Here is a 22161-nt window from a genome sequence, read left to right as displayed (position 1 = left end):
CTAACTGAGGCAAGTTTGGGCAGTTGTGCTGCAGCAGAAGAAGCAGGAAGGACTGGAATCCCAGCTCTTCTTCTTACAACCTGTGTGCCCTTGAGCAAAGACTGGCACAGATGATTTCTCAAAGACCTGTAAATACGATGGTATTTACTATGGCTAGTCCCCATGGCTCTATGAAACATAATTGTATAGCCAAGTCTAGTATATTTTTGTTCTAGCCAAGTAGGTTCCAATTCTAGGTCTATCTCCAACAGTATGATCTTAGGAAAATCAATTAGCTTCTATATGTCCTACTTCCCCCATCTCCAAAAAGAAAATACTATCCCAACTACAGGGGCACTGTGAGATTAAAGGAAACAATGTATGTTTCCCCAAAAAAATTAAATTTAAGATTTTATTATTATTTCACAAAATATAAATCATCTCATTAATTATCAGATTATCACTATCTGGTAAATATACAAAGTACAGAAAGTCTCACAAAGTTTAAAAACCAATCCCTTAACAGGAGCTAGATCAAGTTATACAGGGTTCCTTAAATCTTAAGTAAAAAACAATATTTCTTATTTTTGTATGCATGATGATCATTTATTCACCTAAACTTAAACATTATTCATGATATCAAACTCTCTCTTAAAAAACAATCAGATTTTCCCTTAAAAAAAAACAGCCCACTTCTTTCATCCTCTTTTTCTATCAAAGAATCTATAATAACTCCTTATTACCTATTGTATAAATTTCAAACTACTCTTCTTAACTTTCAATGGGCTCTGTAATCTAACCCTACTCTATCCAAATCTGTTTACCATGAGTACCCAACATTCATATTTCATACCCAATAGACTAGTTTCCTCATACACCAACATACCATGTCCATTATAATTTTTACAACTTCTACAGCACTATCTCCATCCTCCCATTCTACATCTTTCCCAGGCACCTAAATCCTACATTCTCTCCAGCTCAAATCTTACTACCCTCATAGAGCTTCCTCCAGTTCACATTCATTTCTCCTCTGAAACCTTATTTATAAAACAATTTAGGTTATCATTAAGCCTCTGCCTTATGTTCATAAGATATCTATTTTCTCTTGTTCCTTTCCTCATTTAAGATTCAATTCAATTAAATGCAGTAAGCATTTATTAATAGCTTGCTATGTTCAAAGCATTGTACTAGGCCCTAAGTATACACAGACAAACAAAACAACACCTGACCTCAGGAAACTCAAGTTTTATGGGGATATACAAAGTACAGAGAAGTACATGTATGTGTGGAGAGGGGGTGAAGTTAACAAATTGGGAAGGGGGAGAATCAGGAAAAACAACCTGTAGGAAGTTGTACATGAGATGAGTCTTGAAGAGACATGGAGAGTACAAGAGATGAAGGGCATTCCACAGGCATAGGGAATAATAATTTGTACAAGATGATAATTTGTACAATAATAATTTGTACAGAGGCAAGAGATAGAATGTTGTGTAGGGGAAGAGCAAACAGTCCAGCTTGGCTGGAATATACAGTCCACAAGAGATGGCAATATGAAATCAGTCTAGAAAGCTATGTTGAAGCCAGACTGTGACGGTCTTTAAAACAGAGGAGTTGGTTTTTTATTCTCAAAACAGTAGTGAGCTTCTCAACCTTTTTTGAGGTGTGGGGGTGGGGAGGGAATTGACATTTTCTGACTTGTTCTTTAGGACAGGGACCAAATCTTAAACATTCATTAACTATAACAGCTGTCTAACATAGTGCTAAGTACACAGTAAGCTCTCTTTGAACACTTATTCAATTCATTTCGGTTCAATTCATTTTTCTCAGTCATATTCAGTATGGGATTAAAAAAAAACTAGTCTAAAATGGTGGAAATATGTTTAACGTGATTGCACATGTATAACCTATATCAGATTGTTTGTTGTCTTGGGGAGAGGGGAGGGAAAGGAGGGAGAAAAATTTGGAACTCAAAATCTTATAAAAAATAAATGTTGAAAACTAAAAAAAAATAAGTTTAAGAAGCTCTAAAAAAACTAGTCTAAGAAAAATGTCTATATTCTTATGCTTACAATTCATGGGTTGTCAGTTTTATTCTGCCCTGTACCAAGATATAATAATCAACACAAAATAACTTTCTTTTTACTTTGTCCTTTAAATTATTAGGCCTTTCTTAAGAAATGTTCAGTGTTGTATTAACTTTAGCCCACCCACTTCCCCAACCCCTCCCAAACGGGAAAGTGTCCAGAGTTTCATAAGATATTTTTAGTAAACAGAAACACATTTCAACGAACTCTGAATTTTAGGACTACTTGACTCCTACTTTGTATTTCCTCTTTTGTGTTTATCTGAATGTTATATGCCAATTTATCTATGTTTATAATGATTCAAATTCATTGCATTGCAAAGAAATACTAGCCAAATAATTTTTAACCCACCAAGATCAACGGCTATTAATTCTTTTAATTACCAAAATATCTGTAATTAATTATTCCTCCAATAAACTATTGAAAATCACTTTTTTTAAACAATAAAGATTTTATCTCTAAGAATGCTTGAACATGCAGAGTAAATCATCACCACACCATTACCTAAGAAATCATCTAAGCACTCCACAGTTCTTTGGTATTTTAAGATATTGAAAGAAACAAGTGAAAATATACAAACTGCTAAAAAATCTTAATCTTAGCTAATTATTTCCTCTAAATCTTTATTATACAAAATTCCCATTGGTCCATGAATGATCACTACACAGGCACCTACTGGTTCAAAAATTGTTCCCAATCACTATCCTTAGAGGTTGCTCAAAGGAAAAAAGCATGTTTGGAGAGAGAAGAGACATATATAAGTGTGTTGAGAATTCAACAATCAACAAGGGTTTATTAAGTGCATACTATATACCATGTAATGTACTAGATGCTGGTGATAAAAAGACAAAAAGGAAAAATCCCTGATTAAGGGATTTATATTCTACTAGAGGGGTAAGCAGTTCAAGGAAAGGAAATGCAAAACATGGGGGGGAAATAGAATCAGGCCATACTGAAGGCAAACATCTTAACACAGGAACAGCATCAAAGAATTCAATGACCACCTTCAATGGTTTAAAAAAAATAGTTCCCCATATACTATCTATCAAATCATTCACACACATAAACCCTCTATCACCTACAGACTGACATATGAATGGATGAAGCTAAACACGTAGAATACTTTTCTTAATAATAGGTATTTGCACTTTTACTATGTTTCTAGCATTTTGCTATATACTACAGTGGATTTTAAAAGAGAATAAAATGTGATCACATTCTTCAGGCATTGAAAAAAAATAGGTAGTACAAGGCAATATATTCTCAAGTCTCAAATTGTGTGGTACAGAGTGCAGACTGCAAGTGTTAAATGTCAAGGACTTGTGATTTGGTCATTATGAAAATTCTTGGTGTGAGAACTTCCTTCAATGATGTAGACCACAACATGTTTATAATTTAATATATCAGAATGTTGCCTGAGGCTCAGAGACATTTGTCAGCTTACTCATGGCCACCTAATTTATTGTCAGAAACGAGATTTGAACTAAGGTCTTTTGGACTCCAAGTTCATCACTCTATCTAATATGCATACTACCTTTCTCTAGAAAAATCATACAGAAATAAAATTTGCATAAGATCACATTTAAATATATTAGGAACAACTCACTATTTAAAAGATTCCTTTTATAAAGCAAATAATTATCTTGCAAATGAAATCATCACAGCCTAATTAACTTGTTTTTCAAATCTGGATTTTAATATACTATAAAGCATTTGCTTAAAGCAAGGTATATACATCCTATAGTAGATGCACATACAGAGACAGGCAGTCATACAGCTATGTGTACCTTCTGAAAGATGAAATTATCTGCAAAGATTTATCATTTGCTTTTCCTTTGATAAAGAGAAATCTCCAGAAATTGTTGTGGAGACTTTACTGATGTGGACAACTGTCTTTAAGAAATCTTCGAGGGAACTCTGCGATCTTTGTAAAGAGTTTGTCATCCAGTTCTCATATCCAAATATAGACTACTCAATCACCTGCATACAGTTGTATAGTACCAACATTGCTGAACTTGCAAGCCTAACCTCACATAAATCAATATCTTAAACATCAAAACACAGAAAGCTACACAAACAGGTAGACATTGAGAAGAAGAAAAAACTTTAACTGGTAATCTGCAAACTGAGAGTAGAGGCAGAATCGGCAGCATCTTGTTAAGAATCAAAGGAGAGAGAAAGAACAATAAATAAAGACAGTAGTGGGGGGGGCGTGTTAGTCAACAAGTTAGTTGACAGAACTGGACAAAAGTTTTCAACATAAGTCACAAAGTTGGCACAAAAGCAGGAAAATTATGATAGAAGGATTCAACTATCAGAATATCTGCTGAAGAAATCATTTTAAAAAAAGACCTTTAATAGAGTCCCAGTGATTTATCCTTTGCCCTGTAATGTTAAACATTGAAGGCATAGATAATATGCTTATCAAATTTGCAGAAAACACAAAGATGAGAGAAATAGCTAACACATTGAAAGACAGAGTAATAAACCAAAGAGATCTCAACAATTTAAAATGATGGGATTAAAACAACAGCGTGAAACTTAAGAGGGATAATGTAAAGTCTTAGTCTTGGAATCAATTGCGTAAGTACAAGACAGAGGAGGCATGATCAGACAATGCTTTCGGTTCAAATAGTTTGAGAGGGTTAGTCGCTTACAAGCTTAACATGAGTCACAGTATGACAAGGCAACTCAAAAAGTAAATGCAATCTTAGACTACATTCAGGGCACAATGGCCAAAACCAGGAAGGATCTAATTGTTCCAGGGTAGATTATCCTGCTCAGATAATGTCAGCTGTATCATTTCTAGATCTGGATACCACATTTCAGAAGGATATTGACAAGCTACAGCATATCAAAATGAAAGGCAACTAGGATATTAAATGGCCTAATGATCAAGACATATGAAGATTAGTTGAAGGAACTGAGGATGTTTAGCCTAGGGATGAGAAGGCTTGTTGAGGGGAAGGGGATAGGAAATTACAGCAATATTTAAGGGGATGTCATGTGGAGAAGACATTAGATTTATTCTGACTGGCCAGATGGCAGAACTGAAAACAAAGGGTGGAAGTTATAGAAAATTAGATGTACACTTGATATAAGGTGGGTCAGGGTGGGGAAGCTTTCTAAAACTTTAGAGCTTTCTAAAAGTGGAATGGGATGCCTTGGCAAATAGAGTTCCCAGTTGGTAGAGATCCTGGAAACCAGATGACCATTTGTTAGGAATACTGTGGAAGGGATACCAGTTCAGGTAAGGATTCAGAACCCTGAGGTCTCCTCAAACTTTAAGATTCTATGATTCAGGGGCAACTTCAGAAAAGATGAAAGATTTGTATTTCTTTAATGTAATTTACTCTTTCTTCCATTTTCTAAATTGTTGACCAGACTTTTCAGGATTTTGTTTAATGTGCTCTTTTCAGATCTTTTAGGTGGGGGAGTATTTGATGCAAATACTTTTAAAGGACTTTGCTCTATATGTGACTTTCCAACTTAAATACTGTATTTCATGAAAATTTCAAAATACTAAAGTGTTACATTTTCATTTGTGTTTTTTTCAAAGTAATCAAATGTTTCTTTAATGTTTACTAAGGGCTCACAAATTCTGTTGTGTTTTTTTTCCCTGATTCCCTATCCTCACTCTAGGTTCTTTTAGTTTTTCATTTATTTTTTAAATATATAATATTTTATTTTTCACCAATTATATGTTAAAACAATTTTTACATTTGATTTTTTAAGTTTCTATCCCTCTCTTCTTCCCTCCCCTCCCCACTCATTTGTGCGTTACAAAAACTTTTCTCCTTTGTTTTTCTAACACTGTCAAATGTCCTAACATATTTTGAACCTATACTGTTTTCTCCAAATAAGTCAGTCTGTTTAATATAATTCACATACAGGGTGTCCCAAAAGTTTTAGTGCAGTTTTAAGCTATTAAATCTTTACTATCATAATAAACACAAGCTATTGAACCTTTAACAGCTAAAAATCACACTAAGATTTTTTTGGACATCCTGTATATGCACTCATGAGTTTTTGCTCATTTGTTCACTCTGGATTCTTTCTCTAAACCTTCTTCCAGGGCACTTTCCTAACTCCTTTAAGACCTTGCTTAAATTCATTTTCCACTAACAGTCCATCAGCACTTAGACATACCATTGTTCTTTTAAAAATTATTATATTAAAATTTTTTTAAATGAAAAATAAAATTAATATATTAGTGACATTTACTTATCAAATACTTTTAAATGTAAGGTACTCTTCAAAGTGCTGTGGAGGTCTCAGACAGCTTATAGCCTGACTAAAGGAGATAGATTATGCATGTATGATGTATAGCAGCATACTATAAGTACCTAAGTACTACAGGAATGCAAAGGAAGGGTGATATCAGTGTACAGGATTAGAAAAGGTTTCACAGGGGAACTGGAAGGATGGGGTAAAATGTGGATAAATGGAAGGCAGAAGGAAGACATTCTAAGAAGAGACAAAAGGTATAAGGACACGTCTAGTGGTAGGAATGTACAGGGGGTATTACAGGATAGTGGCTAGACCAGCCAGGCTAGAGAAAAGTTCATATTGGAGAGAACTGGGAGGTAAAACTCAAGTGGCAAGTGGAGGTTAGAATGTGCAGGGCCTTGGATGCCAGACTAAAGAGTTCAGGTTTTATTCTATAAGCGATGGGGAGCCACTAAAGGGTTTTTGAATAAGGTACTGACATATGTAAAGCACTAGTTTGTGAAGATTAATCCAACAGTAGTATATAGGAATAATATGAATAATAATAGATTTTTTTATAATACTTTTAAGTTTTACATAATACTTTATGGGTTTTTTGTAAGATACAACATCCTTGTGAGGGAAGTACCACAGATATCATTATCCTATAGAACTGGAGCTCAGAAAAATTACGTAGCCTGTCTGTAGCATAGCAGTAAGCATCTGGGACAAGATGCAAAACAAGAATTCAAAATTCTGACTTTCAACTATGCTATGAAGGGACATGAGGGGGGAGACAGAGAAGTGAAGAGAAGAGAAAAGAGGAGAGAAGAGAACAGAGGAGAAGAGAAGAGAGGAGACCAATTGGAACAACTTGAGAATGAGGTAATAATGGCCTAAAGTAAGTAAGGAGGTGGCATCAGAAATAGAAAAGATGCGGGTGAAAGATACAATGAGAGAAACCAAAAGGATACAGGAGAAAGGGGCAAATCAAGAGGTGTTAGGATGGTATCATGAATGGAAAAAGCATTGGATCAGAAATCAGAAGATCTGTATTTTAGACCAAGCTCAACCAATTAGTAGTTACACAGCCTTTGACAAGGTAATTGACTTCTCTGAGTTTCAGTTGTTCATCTTCAACATTACAGGGTTTACAAACTTAGTCAAAGAAAAGAAGCGAGAAGGCCCTAGAGAGCAGCTAAGTGGCACAGTAGAGCACCAGACCTGGAGTCAGGAAGACTCATTTTCCTGAATTCAAATTCAGCCTCAGACACTTACTTGCTGTGTGATCTTGGGCAAGTCACTTAACCATGTCTGCCTTAGTTCCTCATCTGTAAAATGAGCTGGAGAAGGAAATGGCAAACCACTCCAGGATCTTTGCCAAGAAAACTCCAAATGATGTCATGAAGAGTCAGACACAACTGAAATAACTAAACAATTGGTTCCCTTCTTATTGAGATAGGGGATGATGGATATGGAACACTACATACCACACGAAATTTTTTTGATGTGTTAGTTTACTGGCTAAACTTTTTCCCTCTTTCTTTAAAAATTTTTTTGTTTTAATGTATGGTTGTCTAGAAAGGGGAGAGGAAATGATACACTAGGAAATGTAAGCAGTGTTAAAACAAAAGGTATGTCATAGTTTTTTTTTAAAAATTACAAGTCCAAGTATGTAATCACTAAAGTCCTTTTCAGTTCTAAAATTCTAATTCCTAAAATACACCTAGTACATGTAAATCTACACACATATATAAATATAAAAAAGCATGTCTCTCAGTATGTTCTTATTGACAGAAACAGAGATTTGTTTCAATATACATTAATACACAAATGCATATATACTTGAGAGTTGGAGGGGCAATATGGAAAGAGATGGCCTAGAAATCAAGTCTTACCTCAGGGACATAAAGATTGTGTCACCCTGGAAAACTTACTTCACCTTTCAGGATCAAAAGCAATTACCTAAGAGTATAAGATGCTGACCTGCACTGGTAGAAATCAGGAGCCTTCTATATCTATGATATCACAGGTCCAGTAAAAAAAAAAATACACCTCGGTACATACAAGGTAAAACCAACTGTGTATAATGCTCTACCCAGAGTCAACTACATTACAAGAAATGCCATTGATAATAAAATTCTTTGAGAATTTTTACAAAGAAAATCACTGAAGATAAAGTATAAAACATATCTTTAGGGTACTGAATATAAGACAGAAATGTGTATGTAATTCACCACTGAGTTGTTTCCATATATATTTGCATCCGTATGTACAGCTATGCTTACATTTGTATACATGTATAGGATATATGGTTAGATATAAATAAATATGTGTATAAATAAGCATTAATTTGTAAATACAAACATATCCTAGACATACAGATACAGACGTAGTTATCTGTATACATACAAATATAAACAGACACACACATATGACAAATATATGTGTAGTTCTCTGATTTCATATTTGGGAAAGGGTGATTGTGCAGATTAATGGAAGAAACTGAGATCTGGGATGCTCAAAACAGATTAGTAAATAAGTCAGCCCAAGAAAGCAGGGACTCTCTTTCTACCCCCAGCACTTAACATGATGGCTAACACAGAGTTGGCACTTACTATACCTTATCAACAGACTGAAAGCAACAAACACTAGTAGCAATTTTTTTTTTACTGATAAGTTTTCTAACCCCATAAACATTGTAGCTATTGTCTATTAACAGGCTGTCTACTAACCATCAGAAAATTAGTTTTCTCCCTTAACTTCTGAGTCATTTTTTATTCTACTCATTTTCCCCCTATTTTCCTGTTCTCTGGTAGTTTCTCTTCATTTTCTTAGCTCTTAATTTTGAATATTACCTTAAGTTCACATGTTGGTACTCTCTACTGTTCTTAAGCCTTCCTGGCAGCTAGGTGGTACAGTAGACAGAGCACCAGGCCTGGAGTCAGGAAGACTCCTCTTCCTAAGTTCAAATCTGGCCTCAGACACTTACTAGCTGTGTGATCCTAAGCAAGTTACTTAACCCTGTTTGCCTCAGTTTCCTCATCTGTAAAATCTGGAGAAGGAAATGGCAAACCACTCCAGTATCTTTGCCCAGAAAACCCCAAATGGAGTCACAGTCAGATACAACTGAACAACAAAAACTTCCCAACTCCAGGCCCTGCACTCTATTCATCGAGCCACCTAGTTGAGTTCAAATTCTGCCTCAGACATTTACTAGTGATATGACTCTGGGCAAGTCATTTAATCTCCCTACTTCAGTTCCTCTAGGTACAAAATGGGGGTAATAACACCTACCTCACAGAGTGGTTGTGAGAATCAAATGAGATAACATTTAAGGTACTTTGAAAAATTTTAAGTTTAATTGAAATTCTAGCTCTTCTACATTGTTAGCCTCAACTTGAGCTTCAATTTTGGATTTATGGCCATCTTATAAGATGGCTTCACTTGGATGTCCCAGAAGCACCTTAAATTTGCATTTTTTATTATTCTTTTCTTCTCAAGGATAATGAATGTATTTAACACAGTTCTGATGTGCTAAGATTTCTTTTAAGACAGCTAAAGATATAAATCTGTAAATTTCCCAACAGAAGTTTATATATGTATGTACATATATATACATATGCATATATATGTCTATTAATTTACTAATCAATTAAATACACCCTCAGCAGCAATATAAACACACATAAGTATACATGCACTGAATATATAGAATGGTACCTGTCTAAATTAAAAGTATTTTCAAAGAGTTACCTGGCCCTCATACATGAATAATTCATAAAACCAGAGTGTCTTCTGTCTTTATACTTTGCTGATGAGTACCATGGAAATATATACACAGATCAAACTATGAAGTCTTTGCCAATTTAACAATAACATTTACATTACTTTACATACTGACACACATTCCAAAAGATCCCAAAGCAGTTTATAAACTGTTTACATTATCATTCACCCCTGAAATGCAGCCACTATAAATTGGAAGTTCAACAGTCAATTGGCATATAATATATTTCATAAGAATAAGAATAGTGAAATTGTAGCCACAAATATAGGCACTCATTCCCACTGAACTGCCTTCCCTCCTTTCAAAACCTTACTCCTACCTTCCCACTCCTTACAAGGCAACTAAAACATTAATACATTCTTTATTACAAATATCTCCATTTGTGATTTTTGGCAAATGCACCTGTGATAAACAGGCCTTGCACCCAAGCAAACAAACAAAAACCACGCCAAAGGCACTACAGATTCACTTCCTGGTCCAGCTATGTACATTGTCCTTCCATAAACCCTCTACCTCATATCTCAAATCCCCAAGGTGTGATTACCAATATTTCCTCATCCTAACTGTACATATTTTAAGAACTTTCTAGAGAAATTAAACACAGTACTAATACCACTAAGATTATGAAGGAGAAAAAGCAATGTTATACTTTTCACAAGGCCTTTATTTAATAACAAGACTTATTAATTACATTCAAAAAGATGCCTTAAAATTGCTTTTCTCTGTCTTCTATTATTGTCTACCTTGTAACAACACTTTCTTTCATTCCAATTTCCTTACAAGATAAGGTAAAATGGTTGGACTCTAGTATACTACTGACTGATGAAGTGTCAGCTACAATTTCTACTCAGTACTAATGCTAACTACCCAGAAGGGGAAAAGAGATACTTATTTGCTTCTATAATCCTTTGCCTTGAAGGTTCCTCAGTATTTCTTTCATATACCTAACATGAGTTTTTGCTGCTGCATCTATTTATTATAATAATCCTCTTTCCCATGAAAGTGTACAACCATGCTATTATGAACCCATGGATAGAATATTGTGTGTAGAATCAGGGGAGATCTGGGTTTGAATTCTGCTTCCAATACTTGTTCAGCTTTATGATCATGGGCAAGTCACTTAATCTCTGTCTCAATTTTCTCATCTCTAAAACACCTCTACAATTATCTGTAGCACCTACTTCATAAGGTTATTATAGAACTGGAATAATAACAATAATTGCTAGCCTTTACATAGTACTTTAAGACTTGCAAAGTATTTTACATATCTCATTTTATTCTCACAATAACCCGTGCTATTATTATCCCCATTTTACAGATGAGGAAACTGAAGCAGACAGGTTAAATGACTTGTCCAGAATCACAAAGCTAATGTCTAAGGCCAGATTTGAATTCAGGTCTTCTTGACTCTAGATTCAGCATACTATTTGCTGCACCACCTAGTTGCCTCTAACATACAAATGTCAAATACTATTATGAATACTAGCTAAGTAAATATAACTTCTTTAAAAATGTAGATACTTTTACAACCTTCTATATCCACCATTTCTCTTGTATGCGACTTCAAATTGGTCATACTTCCTATCTTGCTTTACATTTTTTAAAAACTTAAGAAATTTAAAGTGTTTTGCAAGCAAATATTTATCACTTTATTGCAGATGATTAAATAGAAAAATACAAGTTCCTGACTCCATACCAAAGGACTTGCTCTGTTCAGAGATGGCATTCAATAATTTTTTTGAAAATTTACATTTTGAGTTGTTCAAAACCTTTCCTTTTAGGGGTGAGGGGTGGGGAGGGTTACTGTTTGGTAATTCACCATGAAGCAGTATTGTAGTTTTTAACATTAGGGTGTGCCATTTGCTGTTTCTTTTTGCTAAGTTATTTAGTACATTTGGCTGGCTGACTCTTTATCACATATATGCAGAGGCAGAGGCAGACGAGTGGAATCCTGTAACTACTCTCAAATCAGAAACAGAGGTTCCCTGTTCTATCATAAACTCTTTCTAGGGGTAATCTTAAGGGGAAAGGAGAAATGGATACTCTCACTTAAAACCAATGAATGACCTGCATGTCACAAACTAGAGGGAGTAGTCATCCATTTCAGCCTAATTCCCACAAACTTACATGTAGTAGTAGGCTTTAAATTGATTTATCTAACATCTTCTAGAGGCAGCCAGGTAGTCTATGTTGAGTAAAGCAAATGGGAAAATAACTTGATATTTCTTACTCTGTGAAATGGGGGAAGGGGAGAGAGAACTGACTTCAGAGGGGCTACAAATAACCCTGAATGGTACCTGGCCACCATCCTACCTGTGTGACCTTGCAAAAATTAAACTGTCTGGGCCTTGATTATCTCATCTATAAAAACAGACTAAGCCAACCTCTAAAATTCTATCAATCTATGAATAATAATCAAAATGATATTTCACATCTGAAGGCCTACTGGTTGTATTTCTTATATTCCCCTCATTCAGGATTTTCAGCACTCAAAATTTTCAAAGAAATGCATAGATGCCTATTTTTCTACTAGTTCCAAATGTTATCCTTTTCAACAATCACATAAAACACTTAGACAAGTGTCAATTATATTATCCCACAATATAGCCAATTTTTTATTCTCCATAGTAATAAAAAGAATTAATTGAAATCTACACATAATCTAAACATCTCACATTACAAAAAGTTTTAAACTTCTCTCCATCAGATTTGTCAACAAAATATTTCATCATACCTGCCCAACAAGGAATAAAACCAGTTCATTTGGATTTCATCTCCCTTTATTTCTCAAGCTATTTTCTTGTAGGAATGCTAAAAGACTGTGAAATAACCAAAAGAAAACCTACCAAAAGACATAGGGGTCATGCACAGATTCACAAACTAAATAAGTGCCTTTAATAATCAAGAATTAACAATATGTGTGAAGTTATGATCTTCTACAACACAACACTGAAACAGAGATTTTGTCCTTTAATAACCTCTAAATTTATTATTTAGACAAAAAAGTAACCCATCAGCTAGATTAATTTCAGCCATATATTATGTGATATTACCAATACATCCAGCTATTTGTGAAGCTAAGAGAGAATAAAATGCACTCTAACCACTCATACTCAACCTTGAAGTACTGAAAGGCACTTCATCATCCAGTGTGGTTAGAAGCAAATACACGCACATATGATATTGTAAAGGCACCTCTGTGAAGTTGTATGTCATAATTTATTACCACGAGGTATCCACCTATTTTAGCCCATACAAATCAAAGCATATCACCCTGTGATTACATCAACCATCTCTAAAATGACATTTAGCACTTTCTTCTTCCACTCTTTGTATCCAAAGTTTTAAGATGTAAGGAAGTATCTTTCACTGGTCCTTTCTCTACTTCTATGCAGAAAATCCAATATTATGGATGGACTAGGTTGGTACTCTACATTCAGGCACCACTGAAAATATGTCTATGTGTAATACTCTAGGAACCCTGCCCCAAAGCTGGCAAAATGTGAAGATTTCTTATAAAACTAATTCTAGCACAGTCACAAGCAGTTCTATAGCCACAGGTTGATTACTTCAAAATATGTCTACTATCTACTGTCAATTTTCCTTTGATAAGACCTATTATAAAACATAATGCCAGTGATCTATACATTATAAGTACTGGTGTTCTACTATCTATTAGGTGATTTTTTTAGGATAATGAATAACATTTTTTTTGTTTTGACTGTTGCTTAAAATTGTGAATGGATGGTAAAGTATAAACATCTTTAACAACCAACGTTGCTCAATAGCTTACCTATGGATATAATTAGAAAAATACCAAAATATCATATAATTTCAGAGCTTTCTAATGATATAATATCTTTTTCATCAGAAGATGAAATTTTAGATGTGGGTGTCACTGTTGATCCCTTGCATTTTTTGAAGGGCCTTGCTCAATCATTTTATTTAGTATTTAGTTAAAAATTAAATATTTAAAATTGAAGCCATTCTATGTTGCAAGTGCAGCTAAAAGGAAAGGCTTCTGTGGCAGCAGTGACCAGATTTTAAATGCAGGTAGATCAATAAAAAAAAAAGAAAAAGAAGAAGAAGAAACAGCCACCAAGCACAGGCTCCATGTGTGAGTGGAATGGTTTATAATAGCTTGCAAATGACTATGTGCTTGCTGTAACCAGCTGTTCTTAAATTATGAATATGCAACCAATTCATGTTAAAGCCAAATCCCAGCACTATTTCTACAGAGAAATCCCAGTAGTTTTGCTTGTTCTACATGTTAGCTCTGTTAAGGATACAAATAGCAGTAAGCTTCCGAACAAATAGGACCAAACTATTGGCATTTCATGCACTAGGTCCATTATCACAGCAGGGGATGTCAATCACTGGAACATTCCTATAACAGCTCAGGCAATATGACAATGATCTCCTAGAAAAAAAAATCAAAATCTCTGCAGTGTACTCAAAGTCCCTCTCTGCCAACCTAATCCTTTTTTTGCTTCAGCCAATCAGATTGTTAGCCCTGACCTACTAGAAGACTTGCATCAAGCTTCAAACATTTAAAAACATCAATCATAAAAACAAAGACAGGACATTGAATTATACAGTATTAACCTCCAGGGTTTGCATACAAAGACCTTAGATTTATTTATGTCCCAGCCCGTTTAGAGCTTCAGTACACCGTTCTTTACACCAAACTGGCTGCCAATTTGATGAACCTCTCTGCCCTCAGCAGGAGTGCAGCGTCTTTGATTAATGAGTGCATGCTTGTGGAAAAGTGTAAGAACAGAAAACAGGGTAAAAACACACAATTATGTCTCTACATATCTGATGTATGAATGCAATTATTATCTTCAAGCATGATTCCTCCTTTGTAAGAAGTGAAAATTCCTTTCCTTAAAATTACTTTCAAAACTATGTCTATAATAATGTTAATATTATTTTATAAAACATGTTAAATTTGTTAAAAATGTATTTGAGCAAAAAAGCATAATAAAATACTACATATAAATAAAAGAATCACTATTTTAAAATTTAAAAGTTAACTTTTTTTTTAATAATGAAAACTGTCATATGCAAAACATATTTTGAATCATAAGGATAAAGGCCTGATTCCTACCAAATGCAACAGATTTAAAAGGCCTGAAATTTAAAAGCACACTGTGCTTCCTTTTGTTTTATTACCGTATCAAAATTAGAATGAAATGTATTATCCAGTTTGTTTCCTAACATTACTAAATTGTCATTTTGGATTACTTTCAAAATTACACTCAATGTTCAACTTACCAACATCAGAATTATCTGAAGTCTACATCCTAAATTCTACCATAACACTACAAATTCAGCAGTGGTAAATACTGAAATAGATCCTAAATTCTATGTGAAATTATAATCAGCTCTTCCTGAGCTGGACAAAAGATATCACCAATCTTTCATTTATTGTAAAAAGAATACTAATGAAACCATGTTTATTAACAAGGTTTATGACTCTGCCATTATAGGCAATTTCAAAGTTTACAGACTAATAGGGAAACTTTATAAATGAAAGTTTAATGTTGTTATTGGGCCTTTCTCTTTTTCAGATAACTTGCCATAAGAAAACCAATATACAAAAATGTAAACTTACTAAACTGATAAATTAAGGTATAATTTTCATTTTGCAAGTGCATAATAAAAAGATTCTTCTCTCTGCAAAAAGATTCAATATCAATTCTTTAAATAGCAAGTTCTTCTAGTGCATTTTAAAAAATAAGTCAACCAAAATTTGATATATATGTGTCATAGCTAATAAACAAATTTTAAGCAATTGAAAAGCTATAGGCAATTTTTAAATCATATTTAAAATATGTTAAGGTAGCTTGCTATTTAAAGGAATTGTATAGCAATTTATTAGACTGAGGGTCCATACACCTGCATTTAAAACTTTACTTCAGTCATAAAGGATGTAATTACTTTCCTCTAAAGTTCCTCCAAGAACATGAGATAAGAAAAAAACAATTCTGAAGTTACATACATAGGTATGACTAAAATTTGTTAAAGTTTGCCATACCTCTTTATTGGAATAACATGCCTATTTATTGACTATTACTGTCAAAGAATACATATTGTTCTATGATTTTTATCAGTTATGTAACTTCTTTTTTATTCACATGCCAAAAATTATTTTGATAGGTGTAACACAAATATTGAGACGAGAGGATGTCCTTTACTTTGCAGGCTATATTACATGATGTTTCTAATGAAATTTTTGGTTAGCTCATCTTAACCATCAAATATCATTTTAAAATTATTTGATTTTTTTGAGTTCAGCCTGTGTTTAGTTATCAGTTTTCACCCACTCCCAAAAGAATGTATAAACACTTTGATCATGCAGCAGGCAAATAAGCAACAACATACTACCTTGGCTAACATATGATAAGAGTTTAATATTAAAACTATCAACAACAATTAATAGTAAGATAAAAAGTGCTATTGCAATGTCTATAATCAATAAATAACTTTTTATTTACTAAGATTATCCTTTATAAAAAAGACTTTTATAAAAGATCAATTAAAACAACAAATCAACATGCACTAAGTAGAAAGGAATATTATTGTGAGCCTCAAACAAAAAAAACGCTTGTTTTTATTTTTTAATCTCTTATTTTTTAATTTTATTTTTAAAAGTATATGTAATATTTTAAAAATATACAACTAGATAAATTGTCCTTTAAGCAACCAAGTGTAGTGGGAATTATTAAATCTTTATGATGTAATTTTATTTGGAGGGCAAAGTTACCATATCAGCTTTTTTGTACTTCAGGGTATTTCTCCTTTTGGCATGTCTAGGTCAACAACCAAGAATCTATAGTCTCAAAACCCTTCCTACAAGAAAACTATAAACCTAAAAGCAATCAAGTCCTACAGCATCTTTCACTAATTCAAGGGGATCAGACAGAAAGCATGAACTTTCTTGCAACTTTGATATTCTACATCTTGTGTAGGAACACAAAAGTAGCGACAAAGACATTAACAATTGCAGTTCAAGCTGGGAGTGACTGTTCTGTTTCAATTCAATGACACCACTAATGGCTTCTTAGCAGCTCCATGAAATCAACCAGCTGTCAAGTTGATGCATCAGAAGGAACAGTTACGCACTCCCATAAGAAAAAGCAACACATCAGGATGTTTGGCAAAACATCTGCTCCTTTACACTGCAGTTCTATAATAAACATGCAAACAAAGAAATGGGAGAAAGGGCAATAGAATTCAAATTCCAAGGTTTCCATTACAATCTTATGTGCATTTTAAATAAATGCCTTCTAAAACTAAAAACAAAATTCTAAACTGTGGAATACTTACCTTATACATTTTTTTTAAGAAAGCCAAACACAAAGAAATATTCAACCAGTGATTCCTCTGATAAGGCAATGTTCCACTACTCAGTTTCTCCTTTCCCAAATCCTTCCCATCCACCGCCAAAAATATACCAAAATTATCAAAAATATTTTAAAGTGACTTTATGCCATACCTATTTAGTAAAATTGTTGTAATATTATTATAAACAGGGCTCATTAAACCAATGAAACATTATGTTAAAATGTTCCTCTGAAATATAAAACAACCCTTTAAAGAGGATACTGGTGGGGAAATGTAATAGTCAAGGAAAGCAGATATTAGGATTAGAATCTAAAATAATTTAAATTAATATGGGAAAGGATAGTTTTATTAGTACCACAGAGCATTTGGCTTAACAAACATGAACTTTAAAGATTTTATTTCTCAAATAGCAAAATAATATTTGTGTTTGAACCTCAAAAAGAAATTGCCTACATCTACTTTTCCCAGCCATTAAAAGAATTCAACATACTGGTAAGCTCTCAGACATACCTTTATATTTTTGTGTGAGGTTAATACTGCCTCATTTCCAACACACCAAAAAAGGAGACTATTTGTCAGATTCACTTTAGAACATTTTGAAACTGAAGGCATTTCTTGTAAAACATCAGTTCTCATTTCTGAAACATAGGACTCTCTTAATGTTTGAATTATTGATTATGCAGCACTATGACAATAATATTCCCAGTGTTTACAATAGGTGTGAGACATCAAATATACTTAACTACCATTTTCTTAAACTGCTTATCCTCTGTTGCTCACCATTTATAATCTGCCAAATCTTCTAGTCCTTTGTTGCATGTATAATTTAGAACCATCTGTTCTATGTGCTTTTAACTATTTAAACATTTTCATCTACCTAAGATTCACATAACTGGCAGACATTCAATTCCAAAAAAGCTTTCTAAAGTATTTTAAATAAAGCAAATTCCAAGGTAAATAGCTGAATTGTGTTAACCCAAAAGTAAGCTGCTTACATAAACATAAAAATATAACACATACATCATATGTTTTTGTGTGTGTTGAAAAAACCTTTTTAATGCACTTAGATTGTTCCTATTAGCTTCTATGACTTAATTGTAGTCAATGTTTTCCCCAACCCAGAAGACAAAGAGAATGCAAATTAAATACAGACAGTTTCACGTCCTTGTTAGAGGAGATGTAAATATGCTGACTGCAAAACCTAGCAAGGCAAAATGACTAAAGGAGAGAGAATTCAATTTTTTAAATTCTATTTACACTACCTAATATTTATGAAGTACTCAGTGTTTCATTAAGTTTTGTCATGTGACCCAGCAGAACTTTTATGAGATGAAAAAGTATCTATTGTAGAGAAGTAAATTTTCCAAAGAACAGTACCTTTTATTGTTTCCCTTTTCACAATGGCTGACATAGACCTTATAGCCAGAGGTGATAGGGAATCTTTTAAAATCAATTTTATCTTTTGAATGAACACTATCAGCATTCTGTCAACCACAGAACTTAATATGTAGAACTAAAATAAATATTACCCATTATCTCCTGTTACTTTTTATAAACTTCTAAAATAGAATCACTGTAAATCATTACAAAATTAAAGCGAACGATAACAAACATTTGTTTAATGTATATTGCCTAAAATATTACAAGAAAAATGAGACTGGAAATAAAAGATTTATAATTCGACTCTTGTCAGTGAAACAGTCTAGCTGTTTTTAGTTTGCTTCAAACAATATATTTTTAGAAAGCAGAAAAGATATGCTGTATTAAAAATACCAAGCGACAGAAAAAAATGCTCTATTACTTCTCCACTGTTACCAAAACATAAAAGTAATTTACGGGTTAGAGATTGAGGGTTTGAGTATGGTTTTTGGTTTTTGTTTTTTTCTTTTCCTTTTTTTTTTGAAGAGGAAGTTGGACGGGAGATGGGTTGACAGGTATTTTTTAAAGCATAAACGACCATCCTAACTTTATCCTAGAAGTTGCACAACTCTTTAAAGGGGGGAGAGGGACAGACTTTAAAGGGGGGTAACCGCTCTAGAAGAAAAATTCCCTTAAACTTTACATGACGTCACTTGTTCCCGTAACATTTCCTAAACTTTGAGCCTCATCCAGACACACTTTGTGCCTTTCCAAATGTCCTTCCCCTTCTTCCAAAATAAAAGGAGAGACTTGGGAATAAAAATTGCCCAAGATGGCGAAAGGCTTGTTGTTTAGAGGGCAGAAAAAAATGGAGGATATTGTAATATACACAAAGGGATAAATTTCAACAACTCGGCCAAGGGCTGCAGCTGCTTCTCTCTTTATAAGGAAGCAACACACAAAAGATAAATACAGAGGGGGAGAGAAAGACAGAGAGAGAAAAGAAATGAAGAAAAATTCCCAACAGCGGGGCCGGCTCTCTGCCCCCTTCAAACACCTCCTTTCCGACATCAAATCTAGGGTGACTGTAACTCCCGCATCTCTCCGTATGAAAATGTTTCTGAGACGTGGGGAGCGGGGGGGGGGCGGTTAAGGAAGGGGGAAGCTGGGGAAAGAGTTGAGAGCTTGTGGTCTTGGCCAGCCAGGAAATGCTGGGAGATTAGAGACGCACACCCAGACATCACCGTAGGGAAGGAAGGCAAAGCTCCTCTAACCTTCCGCATCCAGACACACACCCCCACCCCCACCCCAAACCCCAGGACCCCTGTCCCACCTGGCCCCCGACCCCATAGCACCAGCTGTAAACCACAGCCCCAGCTACCCCTGGAGAGAAGGGCGAATAGCACGCACAGGGCTGGAGAGGCCCATCGCGGGAGGTGGGGCTGGAGGGGGGGAGGGCAGGCTGGAGCAGCAAAGCAGTCCAGGAGGGGAGGGGGCTGGGGGCAGCGGGGAGGCGCACAGGGCTCTGGGGAGGGGAAGGAAGAGGGTGTCTGGAAACTGCCCCCACCGAGTGGGGCCGACGGCGGCAGAAGCAGCACAACCACAGCGGGTTGTTTTCCAAGATGAGCCAAACTGTTGGTGCGGCCCGAATGCAAGCAAGCCCTCGGGAACCGAGGAAGAGGCGCCCGGGGGAAGCTAGGGCAGCGGCCGGCACAAAGGAGACGTAGTAGCCCCGGTCGGCCAGGGGACGCCGAAACCCGCTGGCGTCCTCCACAGCAGCCGGGACCGGCCTTCCTAAGACACGAACCCCTTACCCACTCCCCCTTAAACCTCCAACGCTTGCCGCTAGGAATAAAGTTTAAAATCGCCTGGGACCCGCGCTCTCCCCCTCCCCCATCCCTCCTAACCCCAGAATCTGTAGCCCGTTCTACACCTCCCCTAAACTCCAAGCGGGACCCCTCCAAACCACCCTCCCACCCCACTAACCAGCAGCACAACAAAGAGCTAACGCCGAGCAGCCGAGGGTAAACAGCAGCAGCAGAAGCAGTAGCAACAGCAGCGGCGACGAGCGCCGGCCAAGACGGGCCACTCTGGAGTCTTCCCCATTCGCACTAGAATAGTTTCTCTTTCTCTGCGGCGACCCGACGTTACAGACGTGGGGAATCACCAGCCTTGCCACCACCACCCCTCCCTTCCAGGCCCCCTCTCCTGCCACCCCTTCTTCCCTACACCAGAGGCTTTTAACTCACCTTGAGTTTCGAACTGGGTGGGAGTCGCTGTGGATGAATTGGTTTGGGTTATTTTTCCCCCTTCCCTACCTCGATGGTCCTGAAGGTTACGATTTTTTGTTTTGTTTTTGGTAACCTCCACCCCCTTCCTTATTACTCTACTTGATTTTTATAAGAGGGGGGAAAAAAGTACAAAGAGTTGAAATGGAGGTGAGAGTTGCGATAATGAAAGCCTTTTCTGCCCCCTCCCTCCTTCTCCGTCTTCGTTCTCTCTGGTTAGTTCCTTCCCAGCAGCAGATCGAAGTAGGAGATGATTCTTCTCAAGGTTTGTTCAGCGGCTTCACTTCTAGGCGAAGGCTTCATGAACCAAAAGTGACGTCAACCAGCAAGGCTTCTCTCTCTCCTCGCTCTCTCTTGCTCTCTCTCCCTCTCTCTCTAACAATGAAAGTTGCTGTTAACAAGGGGAAAAGAGAGACAGAAGAGAGGGAATTGTTTATATCATTTCAGTTCCAATAATAAATGACCTATCAGAGCTCTTAAAGAAGCCATGGAAGGGAGGTACATTCTTCCTTCCAAGTCCAGTGTATCTTTGAGTTTGCACCATCCTTGCCTTTTGGAAAAGTTAGAAAAGTTTTGTTTTGTTCTGTTCTGTTTTTAAAGGAGAGAGAGTGAAAAATAAAACTAGACCGAGTGAATTTTGTAAACGGACTGTGCTAGAAAATGGGGAACATTTTGGTTAATCATCAGTCCCTGAATTATTTCTTAAGGCAATTTAGAGTCGGGCTGGAGACTAATACAACTAAACATCCCGAGAATTCGGGATGAGCGTAAGAGAAAAAACGTCAAAAAGCAAGATGCTCAGGAGATAAACCGCTACCGCCCTTTCAGGGCAGGTAATGCTGACTGCAATGTATTTGTACTGGCTAGAATAATAACACTGATATGAAAGCAGTCCTTGAATACTCCGTAGGTAGTAAATTATTTTAGCTTTGACGTCCTAAAATAAATCATTTTGATACCGGATGGTTAGCTTTTCCCCCCTAGTTTCATAAAGGTTGTAAAATGCTAACCTTTTTCCCTGACAAAACTGGTTAGCTAGCTATAGCAATACAGTACGTGTTATTTCATCAAGGAAGAGCAAAAAGACCGGTATCTCCTT

At 35.6% G+C, this 22161-nt stretch overlaps 1 protein-coding gene across 23 annotated transcripts in view; it reads right to left on the bottom strand.

Moving 5' to 3' along the window:
- The window catches only part of BAZ2B (bromodomain adjacent to zinc finger domain 2B), a 347907-nt gene extending 326460 nt beyond the window's left edge, over nt 1-21447 (bottom strand). For 10 of the 23 annotated variants that reach the window (XM_078147001.1, XM_021004900.2, XM_078147010.1 and 7 more), the window contains exon 1: nt 21024-21447. The gene's annotated coding sequence lies outside the window, so the exon portion shown is untranslated. Of the gene's footprint in view, nt 1-20760; nt 20849-21023 lie in introns of those variants that run through there. The other 13 variants (XM_078147009.1, XM_078147011.1, XM_078147017.1 and 10 more) reach the window with 4 other exon arrangements.
- Between the last annotated feature and the right edge of the window lie 714 nt (nt 21448-22161).

Source organism: Phascolarctos cinereus, unplaced genomic scaffold (genome assembly GCF_003287225.1).
Source record: "Phascolarctos cinereus isolate Bilbo 61053 unplaced genomic scaffold, phaCin_HiC Scaffold_726;HRSCAF=1367, whole genome shotgun sequence".
NCBI lineage: Eukaryota > Metazoa > Chordata > Mammalia > Diprotodontia > Phascolarctidae > Phascolarctos > Phascolarctos cinereus.
The sequence above is the reverse complement of the archived record's forward strand: the minus strand, read 5'-3'. Positions and strand labels throughout refer to the sequence as shown.